Source organism: Pongo pygmaeus, chromosome 12, assembly GCF_028885625.2.
Source record: "Pongo pygmaeus isolate AG05252 chromosome 12, NHGRI_mPonPyg2-v2.0_pri, whole genome shotgun sequence".
Lineage (NCBI taxonomy): Eukaryota > Metazoa > Chordata > Mammalia > Primates > Hominidae > Pongo > Pongo pygmaeus.
The window spans coordinates 23519934-23532820 of NC_072385.2; the positions used below are offsets into that span (position 1 = coordinate 23519934).

At 35.8% G+C, this 12887-nt stretch overlaps 1 pseudogene; it reads right to left on the reverse strand.

The window, feature by feature from the left end:
- The window catches only part of LOC129030109 (ankyrin repeat domain-containing protein 18A-like), a 50200-nt pseudogene that overhangs the window by 33047 nt on the left and 4266 nt on the right, over positions 1–12887 (reverse strand).

Sequence of the window (12887 nt, forward strand, 5' to 3'; positions counted from 1 at the left end):
TAATCTTTTAAATCATACAATTTTTCCTTAAGACTTTATTGTTGAACATTCTCTTTATTAGATGTGGCTTACCAGTGGATTCTAGAGAGGAAAGTAGATGGGAGCAAGTGTCCAACACAGCAACAGCTGGAAAGAAAAAGAAAGAATTATGTTCTTTATCCAAAACACTTCAGTTAACTAAGTGTGAGTTTAAAAATTAAAGAGTTGAGAACTTTATCAGAGTTAATAAGAATGGGAAATATGTATGTACATTTACAATACAAAATTACTATCTAATAATTTACACATGGCATTAATTCTAATTGTGTTTAAATATCAGAGCTTTTTCATTCTTCATTCATGAAATCAACAGCCACGTGCTAAGGTACTAGAACCAGCACTGGAATTACAAGATGAAGATGGTGTGGTCCTCTCTCAACAGTCATATGCTATAACCTAAAAAACCAGACAGGCAGGTAATGTCCATATAGAGTCATAGATACCATGACAGGTATACAGCAGGGCACTACTGGAACACACAGAAGGGACACCTACCCACTTTTATGTCAATATCATGGGCTTTCTGGTGGAGGAGATAACATAGGTTGATACCTGAAGGACAAGGAAAAGCTTGCCAGATAGAGGGAAGAGGTGAAGGCAAATAGCCTGAGGTGAGGAAGAGCCCTGTGGAGTTCCACTCCATACAGTTTGGTGCTGGAGCAAAGGGCAGAGTGTGGTAAGTGGTGAGAGACAAGGCTGAGTAACTTGACAAGAATCACATTGACGTGGGTGTTTTTATTTCATGGTGAAACATTTGGAATTTTTCCTGAGAACAGACATAAGCCAATGACACAGTAAATGACAGGAGATTTAAAATGTCTCCTGTCAAGTGACTGCTTATGAAGGGTTATTGCTCAGCTAAGGATTTCAAAATGAGTCTGAGGTCTGTTGGCCTTCAATCTCTGCCAAAACCCTGAGAACTTGATGATGCCTGTGTTTTCTGAGAATCGTTTCAGTGTGCTGGCTGACAGTTCCATGGGGATGGCAAAAGGGAAGAAATTGCAGAGCGAGTGAAAAAGAGATGCACAGACTTCTTGGGAATTTTTTAAGCTATGGAACATGATGAATTTATGGTGCATAAGTACAGTCTTCTCTGTGAAAGTTTTTGTTTTCACATCTTTCATTAGATGTGTGTAAGAAAAAAATACTTGATATAGTATCTACTAGCCCAACAATGAAAAGGAATGCCATTTGCTATTTACACTTTATTTCTAAAATAAAACTAAATTTAATTTAAAAATTTTGGCAACATACTTCTCTTTGTTTCTCTAATTATTTGTTTTACACAGTCCAGCTCCATCTAAAACAAGTAAAAATAATAATAATGTTTAAATTAAACAAGAAACATTATAATGAAAATAATATATCACTTACAAAATGTGGCCTTTAGTATTTTTAGTGACTAGACATAACTTGAAGTTTGCTTAAATAGAAAAATAATCACATAAATAAAGTAAAATTTCTACTTATTTTAAGCTTAGATAACAGAGGATGTATCTGTGTAATGCTGTTTAGAGTAATCGGACAAAAATACAGTTAATATTGGTCTACTGCATATACATGATTTTAGAAAGGTAGTGTTTTATTAGTACAAAGGTTAAACAATGGCCAGGCATGGTGACTCATGCCTGTAATCCCAGCACTTGGGGAGGCCAATGCAGGCAGATCACGAGGTCAGGAGATCGAGACCATCCTCGCCAACATGGGGAAACCCTGTCTCTACTAAAAATACAAAAATTAGCTGGGCGTGGTAACGTGCACCTGTCCCAGCTACTTGGGAGGCTAAGGCAGGAGAATTGCTTGAAGCCAGGAGGTGGAGGTTGCAGTGAGCCAAGATTGCACCACTGCACTCCAGCCTGGAGACAGAGTGAGACGCTGACTCAAAAAAAATAGTAATAATAATTAAATAATTAAAGTCATCTTTTGCAATGAATGCATTGCTTTGAAATTCTTAGCGAAACTCTGCCCTTTATAAAAGTTTAATCCATTTTTTACTTCAATAAATTTTATCTTAAAATGAAATTTCTATTCTCTACTTATAGTAAACTTTTTTTATAGTAAATTTTTCTTGTTTTTTTTTTTTTTTTTCTAGTTTGTATTCTAAATTACGGCAGTACCTGTGTAGGTTTCTTCCAAAGGTATATTGAGGGATGCCGAGGTTTGGAGTACAATTGAACCCATCACACAAGTAGTGAGCATAGGACCCAATAGGCAGTTTTCCAACCCTGGCCCACTCCGTCCCTCCCCGTTCTTATTTCCCAGTGTCTATTATTCTCATGTTTATGACAATGTGCACCCAATGTGTAGCTCCCACATGAATGAAAACATGAGATATTTGGTTTCTGTTTCTGCGTTAGTTTGCTTAGGAGAGTGGATTCCAGCTGTATCCATGTTGCTTCAAATGACATGATTTTGTTCTTTTTATGGCTGCATAGTATTCCACGGTATATATGAAATTTCCCATCTAACTTGGATTTTCAATCTACCTTGGATGCACCTGGATTGACTCCATGTCTTTGCTATTGTGAATAGTGCTGCAATGAAAATACATGTGCATGCATCTTTTTGTTACAATGATTTATTGTCCTATCAGTACACCCCAGTATAGTTATGGGGTTGCTGCATCCAATGGTCATTCTTAGTTCTTAATTTCCAAACTTCTCTCCATAGTAGCTGAACTAATTTACATTGCCACATACAGTGTGCATTCCCTTTTCTCCACAGCCTCCCCAACATCTTTTTTGGTTTGTTTTTTTTTTGTTTCACTTTTTAACAAAAGTCATTCTGACTTGTGATGTTTTGTTTCACATTTTTCTGGTGATTAGCAATGGTAAGCACTTGTTAATATGCTTGTCAGCCACTTACATGTGTTATTTTGAGAAATGTCTGTTCATGTCCTTTGCCCATTTTTACTGGTGTTATTTATTGTTTGCTTGTTGATTTGTTTAACTCTCTTATGGATTCTGGATAATAGGCATTTGCTGTATCCATAGTTTGTGAACATTTTCTTCCATTCTTTAGGCTGTCTGTTTAATCCTGTGATAGTTTCTCATGCTGTGCAGAAGCTCTTTAGCTTAATTAGATCACATTTGTCAATTTTTGTTACTCTTGCAATTGCTTCTGAGGACTTAGCCATAAATTAATTGACAAGTATGATGTCCAGAAGAGTATTTCCTAGGCTTTCTTCCAGGATTTTTACAGAGGATGTGCTCTTATGTAAGAAAAGCACAAACCTTTTTTTTTTTTTTGAGATGGAATCTCCATCACCCAGGCTATAGTGCAGTGGTATGATCTTGGCTCACTGCAACCTCCGTCTCCTGGGTTCAAGTGATTCTCCTGCCTCAGCCTCCTGAGTATCTGAGATAACATACGCCTGCCAACATGCCTTGCTAATTTTTGTATTTTTAGTAGAGACAGGTTTCATCATGTTGGCCAGGTGGGTCTCAAACTCCTGACCTCAGGTGATGTGCCTGCCTTGGCCTCCCAAAATGTTGGGATTACAAGTGTGAGCCACCGTTCCTGGCCAAGCACAAAGCTTTTAACATAAAAATGGAAATGAACATTTTAGGATTTTGTGTAATTTATAAAATGCAATTATTTTGGATTCTACTATAATAAACATCCATATATGGGGTAAAGTGTTTAGATGCCAATCATTCAGTTGTGATTATGAGTGGGAAGAGTTGAGATGGTGCAAATAAACTTTTTTAAAAATTTTTTATTTTCAAGACGTAGTCTCGCCCTGTCACCCAGGTTGGAGTGCAGTGGCGCAATCTCGGCTCACTGCAACCTCCACCTCCTGGGTTCAAGCAGTTCTCTGCCTCAGCCTCCCTAGTAGCTGGGATTACAGGTGCCCACCACCACACTTCGCTAATTTTTTTTTGTACTTTTAGTAGAGGTGGGGTTTCACCATCTTGGCCAGGCTGGTCTTGAACTCCTGACCTTGTGACACACCTGCCTCAGCCTCCCAAAGTGCTGGGATTATAGGCATGAGCCACCATGCCTGGCCGGTGCAAAGAAACGTTAAAAATGACATGAGCTGGGCACTGTGGCTCATGCACTTTGGGAGGCTGAGGCAGGCAGATCACAAGGTCAGGAGTTCGAGAACAGCCTGGCCAATATGGTGAAACCCTGCCTCTACTAAACATACAAACATTAGCTGGGTGTAATGGTGGGCCCCTGTAGTCTCAGCTACTCAGGAGGCTGAGGCAGGAGAATCACTTGAACCCAGGAGGTGGAGGTTGCAGTGAGCCGAGATTGTGCCACGACACTCCTGGGTGACAGAGTGAGATACTGCCTCAAAAAAAAAAAAAAAAAAAAAAAGGTGGTATGAACCACAGCTAAACTGCAATCAATTAGAGAGTAAGCCAAAGCATCTCAAAGTATATCGTCAGTTATCAGGCAATAACGTGCAATTTCTAAAACCTAACTTAAATGCAGCTTTTAAAGATATTTTAAACATGTCAGTTTAATCACATTTATTGAATAAACTTAACAAATGGGTATCTCTTGAAAATGAGAGCTCCAGGGAATTAAAAAATGTAAAGTTCCCATTTTCTTTCTGTGTTAACACAGCTAATTATGATCTTTATTTCACATGCATAAGTCAACAGAACAACTCAGTATTTCACCAAATTAAAGACAAGAATTATATTAGAGAAATGAAACCCAAAAGAGAAACAGTCATATATAACTAACCTCAGTCAAGTAGTTCTTGCAGTTATTTGAAGTCTGAGGGTTTGAAGTGGAATTCTTACAGGCATTTGGGGAATATATTTTCTGTTGAGTCCTATACTAGTAAGATTTTCAACACAAGGTGACTCTGGGCCTCGCCTTGTAGGAAGAGTGCTGAGAAAATATTTCACCCACTCTTTCTCCATAAGGAGTTTGGTGCTGATCATTGCTATTTTCTTATTCGATCTGTAAAGATAGCAAAGACAAATGCTTAGTATTTCATTTTTCCTTAAATAATTCTTAATGACTTGGCAGTTTTTAAAAATTTGCCCTGAGAGTAAACCAAATTACCCACTAAACAGTGTTTTCACACCAAAGATGTGTGAGAGCATACCTGTTGTAAGGAATTATACTTTTAAAATCATTCTAAAGAAGCACCTGTGTTTCTGAGGTGATTTATACTGAACATGCAGCTCAAACAAAGTAGACAGGGAAGAGAAATGGCTATCAGTCATGTATGGCACAACAGGTAAAACTTGCTGCCTTCTAAAATGGCTCTACTTGTAAGATTCTGAAGATTCCATTTGAAATACTTGTATTTAAAGTGTAACAACGTGGGAAAAGGAATATGTTGATTTGCTTGATTATAAGAACCACTTCACTAGAAATAATTATATCAAAACATCATGTTGTACTCCTTAATGTAGGTTAAGAAAACTAACAAAAAAAATCTAGGAATACTTGTGTTTAGTAAGCCAGTTTTAGGTTTCACCCTTGTACATTTCACCAATTATCTAGGACCAATTAAACATTTGGTAATGAGGAATAATTCAGAGCAACAACTCCTAGGGGAGAACTAGATTGTTTGGTTGTTGATCAAAAAGAACTAAAACATCTCTGAAGGCAATTAGCCCCCAGCACTGTGACCAAGGCACTGGAGGTGAGGCTTGTTCTTTCTGCCTTCCCCACACCTCTTCAGGCTGAACAAGGTGTTATTTTTCAACCACTTTGTGAATTACACTTCTTTAAATTCCTGTGATAATTATTTCCTATTTCACAAGGATGCCTTTCTGTAACATCTTGAATATGTTACACAAATAGTCTTTCTTGAGGCACCCTCTAGTGATAATACTAAAGATCACACTCAAAAACGATTGTGCCCAGAGTAGCAGTACCACTTGACACTTTGGGTTTAGGTTGTGATCTACTGAAAAATAAACTCATTAATATTACTATTTAGGGAAATTCTGACAAGTAATTTAAAACAAGATCACTTTATTAATTATAAAGCTTCAAAAATACTTAGTGAAAAAAACTAACAGATTAAGTTAACTACAAGAGACTTTTCAGGGGAAAAAAGCCATACAAAAGCAACAAAAAAAAAAAAAAAAAAAAAAAAAGAAAAATGAGAGGAGAGACAGAAACTATCCTTGACTAACATTTTAAAGGTAAGATTACTTACTACCATTATTTTCCAAAATTACATTGTCAAATTAGCATTCACTTCCTACTAATATCCTGAAGCCATATCACTAAAAATTATACTTTCAAAACAAATTAATGAGCTTAATTCATTTTCTATGAGTGTATGTTTGGACTTACTTCGTTAATTTTTTTGACATGGAATTGTTAGCTTTCAATGCTGCTGTAAAGGCTTCCTTATATTCTTCTAATTCGGTTGTAACCTCTTCATAAGTAGTTTTCATTTTGGAGAATTTACATTCCACATCTTTAAGTGTGAGTTCCTTCTTATTTAGTGAAGCTGTATTATCCTTGTTTAACTGCTCTAATTGTTTTTCATATTATGCTTGTTTCTAAAACAAATGAAAAGAATATACTTTTAAAACACTTATAACCTAATTATTATATGTTTGTTGCCTTTCATTTTGAGTCAGTGATTCAAAGAGCAATTTTTAATATGTTAAAAAAAGAGGCTGAAGCTTAAAATGTTTATCAGCAGTATCAAAACTAATAACTGAATTCAGAATTAAGTCTGATTTATAAAAATTTGAAATCATAATTATGTTAGTATTAATGTAATCTGGTCATATAAAAAGCAATAGAATCCATTCATAATTTTAAAAAGTGATCAACGAACAATGTAGCTTAAGACCAATTCAAAAGTATCACATAATTTCTAAATCACAACTTTTTCTTATGCCAACTGGTCTTAATCATCAAATGACTCCATAGTAAGAATCATTACTCTGAAAGATTGATTTTGTTGTAATAATAATGGAAATTTAAATATTTAAAAGAAAAAACAGACACCATTTTTTTTCTAGAACTCTACAAAGCAAATTGCTACAAGAGAGGCAGAGGAAACACAATATACACATATCCAAAATATAATTTGCAGTGAAATAAAGGAAAGCACATTACAGATAAACTTACCTGATTTAAAAAACTGACCTGTAAATGGATTTCTTCTAATTTTTCTACTGCCTGCACTGCCCTTTCATCTAGCTCCGATTTATATTCTTGTAGTTTACTAAGTTCTACCATATTGTTTTCCATATGTGTCTTAAGATTTAATATTTCTTCTTCCAACATCTTTTTATCCTCCTCAAGTTTTTCACATTCCTGTTGTACTTTTTTCATATATAATAACTCCTGTTGAAGAACTTGATTGTCTTTAGCCAAATTGACACATTTTGAAGATACAGCTTCCTTCTCTGCTGTAAGATCATCAAACTGCATGAATAAAATAGTATAGCTTGATAATGAAGTAGGCTGAGAATAATCTAATACAAAACCAACAGCAAATTTTGAAATGCATTTACTTGGAATAAACTGTTATCTGTAATGCGGTACATTCTTCAAATGTGAACCCTTAAATTACTCAGAATTTTAAGAACAAAGTTAAAGCTACCATGAGTCACAAAAATACATTATTTAACTATCATCATCTTTGCCACAGAACTTTTGCACTTCATCTTTTATTTTTCTGATAATTTATTTTTGTTCTTCCTTAAGTGGCACTAAGTTATCTCTTAGTAAAAAGTGTCTGTCCCCCTTCCCTCATTATCATTCCCCATAATATGTCAAAAAAAGTTTCAGAGTTATTTAGGCCAAATATCATATTTATTTCATTTATTTCATTATTTAGGCCAAATATCATATTTCAGAGATATTTAGGCCAAATATCATATTGAGTTATTTAGGCCAAAGTCAATAAATGGCTCTAGGAATAAGACTTTGAAAATAATATAACACTCTATACTAGGCATAGTGGCTCATGCCTGCAATCCTAGCACTTTAAAAAGCTGTGGCAGAAAGATTACTTGAGGCCAGGAATTTGAGATCAGCCAGAGCAACATAGTGAGAACCCATCTCTACAAAAAAAATTTTTTTTTTAATTAGCCGGGCGTGGTGGCTAATGCCTGTAGACCCAGCTATTTGGGAGACTGAGGGAAAAGGATGGCTTGTACCCAGAGTTCAGGGCTGCAGTGAATTATGACCACATCACTGCCCTTCTGCCTGGATGACAGACAAAGACCCTATCTCAAAAAAACACAAAATAATGAATCCTATAAGTAAGGATTCTGATGCCATAAGCCTTTCCTTAAACTGCAAATGTTTCATGCTAATTGGAATTGCATTTTAAGAAGTAATGATTCTTGGGGTAAAGGCCATAGAATACAGCACCCAGAAATAAATCCACATATTTCCAGCCAATTGATTTTGGATGAATGTGCCAAGAACATACACTGGGGAAAGGACAGCCTCTTCAAATTAATGGCACTGGGAAAACTAAATATCCATATGGAGAAGAATGATACTATCCTATGTAACACCATATAACAAAATAAACTCAGAATCAATTGAAGACTGAAATGTAAGGCCCAAAATTATCAAACTACTATAAGTAAACATAGGGAAAATGCCTGAGGACGTTAGTCTGCACAAAGATTTTTATGGGTAAGACATTAGAAGCATAGGCAAAAAACAAATGATAGACAAATGGTACTACATTAAGCTAAAAAGCTTCTGTCCAGCTAACAACTGAGTGAAGAGAAAACTTGTAGAATGGGAGACAATATTGTCAAGCTATTAATCTAATAAGGGACTAATATCCAAAATGTACAAGAAATTCAAACAACTTGACGGTAAAAAAAAATCTGAGTTCAAAATTGGGCAAAATATCTAACTATAGTTTTTTTTAGAAAGAAGAAATACAAATAGCCAATAAATAAATTTAACAATGCTCAGTATCACTAATCCTCAGAGAAATACAAATCAAATCTACAATATGATATAATCTTGCTTCAATTTGAATAAATTATTATCATTGAAAAGATTTAAAAAAATGCTGGTGAGGTTCCAGAGAACAGTAAATTCTTACATGCTGTTGGTGGGAAGGTAAATTAGTGCAGCCACTATAGAAAACAACATGAGGTTTCCTCAAAAAATTGATAATGGAACTGCCGAGGGATCCAGCAAGCCCACTACTGGGTATTCAGGCAATAGAAAAGAAAACAATAGATCAAAAGGATACCTGTCCTCATATGTTTATTGTAGCACTATTCACAATGGCTAATGTATGGAATCAACATACATATCCATCACCAAATGAAAAGACAAAAAACTGTGGCACACATACACAATGGAATACTATTCACCGTATAAAGGAATTAAATCTTGTTATTCGTGGCCACGTGGATCAGTCTGGAGGATGTTATGTTAAGTGCAGACACAGAAAGATATAAATACTGCACATTCTCACTTCTGTGTGGGAGCTAAAGAAAAATTGAGGGCTGGGCAACATGGCTGATGCCTGTAATTTCCTAGCACTTTGAAAGACAAAGGCAGGAGAGTCACTTGAGGCCAAAAGTTCCAGAGCACCTGGGCAGCATAGGGAGATGTTTCTATAAAGTCAAAAATCAGACGGCTGCAATGGTGCATGCTCATAATCCTAGCTTCTCAGGAGGCTGAGGTGTGAGGATCACATGAACCCAAGAGTTGGGGGCTGCAGTGAACTATGATCAAACCACTCTCTCCCATCTGGGTGACTACAGTTGCCCAGAGCCCAGACTACACTAGCAAGACCCTGTCTCTTAACAACAAAAATCTCAAAGAAGTAGGGGAAGGTAGGTTGGTTAATGGATATAGAATTACAGTTAGATAAGAAGAATTGAGTTCTGGTGTTCTGTGGCATTGTAGGGTGAATACGGTTAACTATGATTTATTGTATATTTTTAAAAAGCCAGAAGATTGTGAATGTTCACAATTCAAAGAAATGAAAAATGGTTGAAGTAGTAAATGTGCTAGTTAGCTTGATCATTACACCCTATTTACATGTATCAAAATATCACTCTATAACCCATAATTATGTATATATGTGTCAATTAAAACAAAAGAGAAGCTACATTGATCCCATTTAAAAAAACAGAATATGAGCCAACCTTACTGCCTTCCTCCTAATGAATAGAATGCAGTAAAAAGGATACCATGTGGCTTCCCTATCTCAGACTGCTTTCCCTTGGAACCCAGCCCCCAGATTGTGAGAGCACTCAGGCCACAAAGAGAACCTGGCAGTGCCAGTGTCAGTGTTCATGCTGCCTGTCCCAACCAAGGTTCCAGCCAATGGCCAGCATCAACCGTCAAACACGTGGGTGAGCAAAGCTTCAGAGGATTCCATTTCCCCAACTGATAGCTGTTCCTAGGGAAGCTGAAGGGAGTAGAGACGAGCTGTCCTGGCCAAGCTTTTTCCAAACCACAGGTTCATTAACAAAATAAATGTTTTTCTTTTAAGCCAGAAAACTCTGGGTAATTGTTAGAAAAATGTTTTAAAAAGAGACAACAGGAAACACAACTTAGGCAGCAGAAAAGAGTCTCCTTTAAAGTAGGATCTAAATGTTGAGGTTAATTTATTGATGGCAAACATTATTGAGAAGCAGCAGATAACCAGGAGAGAGACTTAAGCTGATGAGGAGGAACTTTTCCTAAAACTCCTTCAGTTATGAACTCTGATAACAAGGCAAGGGTGTCTCCTTACAGTTTCCCCTCAAGTTAGGAAATAAGACTGGGAAGCAAGAAGAAGACATATAGTATGAAAAAAACTAGAAATACTTGGTTACACAATCAAAATCAGACATTTACCTGATTTAAATTAACTAAAATTCTAAAAGATAAGCTTTGAGTATTTATTAATCGATCTAGTATTTAATTTTTATTTTCCTTTTCTCAATGAGGAAATAAGGAGACCATTATGAAATGATTTTTAGTCTTCACAGAAGTAAAATAAACATAGTGTGCTTTGAGTGTTAAGCAATCAAATGCAATTTCTCCTTTACCTTACTTCAAGCTTGTTTGTTTGGAGAAGTTAAGACCATCACATCTCTATGTTATACCACAAGGCTTCTCTACAGCACACAACTTGGCTCTGAAATTTTGAAAGTCAAAATACTAATCTACTATGTGTCTCTGATAAATTGCCTGAACATTACCTGATTTTGAAGTGCTGCACTCCTAAGACCTTTTCTTGGAATGAGTTAAACTTTATATTCCAAGAATCCTCTACTGAGCTAGAAAGCAGAGCTGTGCATCTCTGTTTCAGTAAAAGGCAGTCGATACAACTAACTGTGGTTTCTGAGAATGCAAGATCTGCACCAAGAAAAGGATTAGCCACAGTGCTACCCAAGAGAACCAGCTACCAGGTGGAAAGAGCATCTGTCAACTGCAAGATGATGACTTCACTTGATTTCCACTGAGGAAAGCTGGCGGCTCAGACTTAAACTTCTCCTTCCTGGATGGTAAACACCTATGGAAGATTCTATGAATTATAATGAGTTAGCAAAACATAATGCACTAAATATTAGACTATGTCAGCAGATCCTGTGACCAAAGCTTACTGAAAACAAAACTATAGCGGGAGGCAATGGAAAAGAGACTAATGGAGAAAAAAGAAATAAAGTGTGTCTTATAGGCCTGGCTTCCCATCATGTCTTAGAGTAAGTAAGGTATAAGCTGGCCAGAGACTCCTTTGAGACACAAAAGGTGAAGTTAAAGATATTCCACTAAATTTAATTTTTATTATGACATAAGACAACTGGTAATATGCAACATGATTGAAAAAAACTTCTCAGTACATTCATTTTGGCCTTGCATAAGAATAGATATAAACAAACTAAGAATTGATAATATAAAAATAAACTTGTGCATATACAGCCAATTGATTTTATATAAAGTTAACAAAAGAACAACATGGGAAAAGAATAGTCTTTTCAACAAATGGTGCTGGGACAACTGGGTATCCATGTGCAAAAAATAAATAAATTTGGACCAAATATCTTATTTAAAAATTAACTCAAAATAAAACAGTTAACTGTAACAGCTAAAACTATAAAACTCTCAGAGGAAAACACTGGCATAAATCTTTGTGACTGCATTTGGCAGTGTTTTCTTAGCTATGACTCCAAAGGAGAAATGGATTCAATGGACTTCAAAATTGAAAACTGCTGTGCCCGAGAAGACAGTATCAAGAAGTGAAAAGGCAAGACACTAAGTAGAAGAAAGTATTTGAAAAGTATATATCTGATAAGTGACTTACATATATAGGATATGTAAAGAACCTTTGCAATTCATAAGTAACAAGATAATGCAATTTTAAAAATGGGCAAAGATTTTGAATAGATGTATCTGCAAAGAAGATGTAAAGATGGATAAGGATAATGAGCACATTAATAGATGCTTGATGTAATTAGTCATTAGGAAAATGTAAATCAAAACCACATGTGGTATCACTTCACACCACAAGATAAAATCTTTGTTCAATAAAAAAGTGAAAATAAGTGTTAGGAAAAATGTAAAGAAATTAAAATCGTTATCCAATGCTGCTGGGAATGTAAAGTGATGCAGCCACTTTGGAAAACAAACTGGCAGCTCCTCAAAAGGTTAAGCATGAAGTTACCATACGACCCAGAAATTCCAGTCATAAGTATATACTCCAGAAAAATAAAAATCATGCAAACATCAAAACTCATACATAAATGTTTACAGCAGCATTATTAATATGAGTCAAAAAGTGGAAAGAACCAGAACGTCCATCACCTTTGGGTGGGAAAGAACCCAAAGGTCCATCCCCTGGTGAATGGATAAACAAACTGTTTGATGTATCCATACAATGGAATATCACTCAGCAATAAGAAGAAATTAAGTACTGATACTGTATT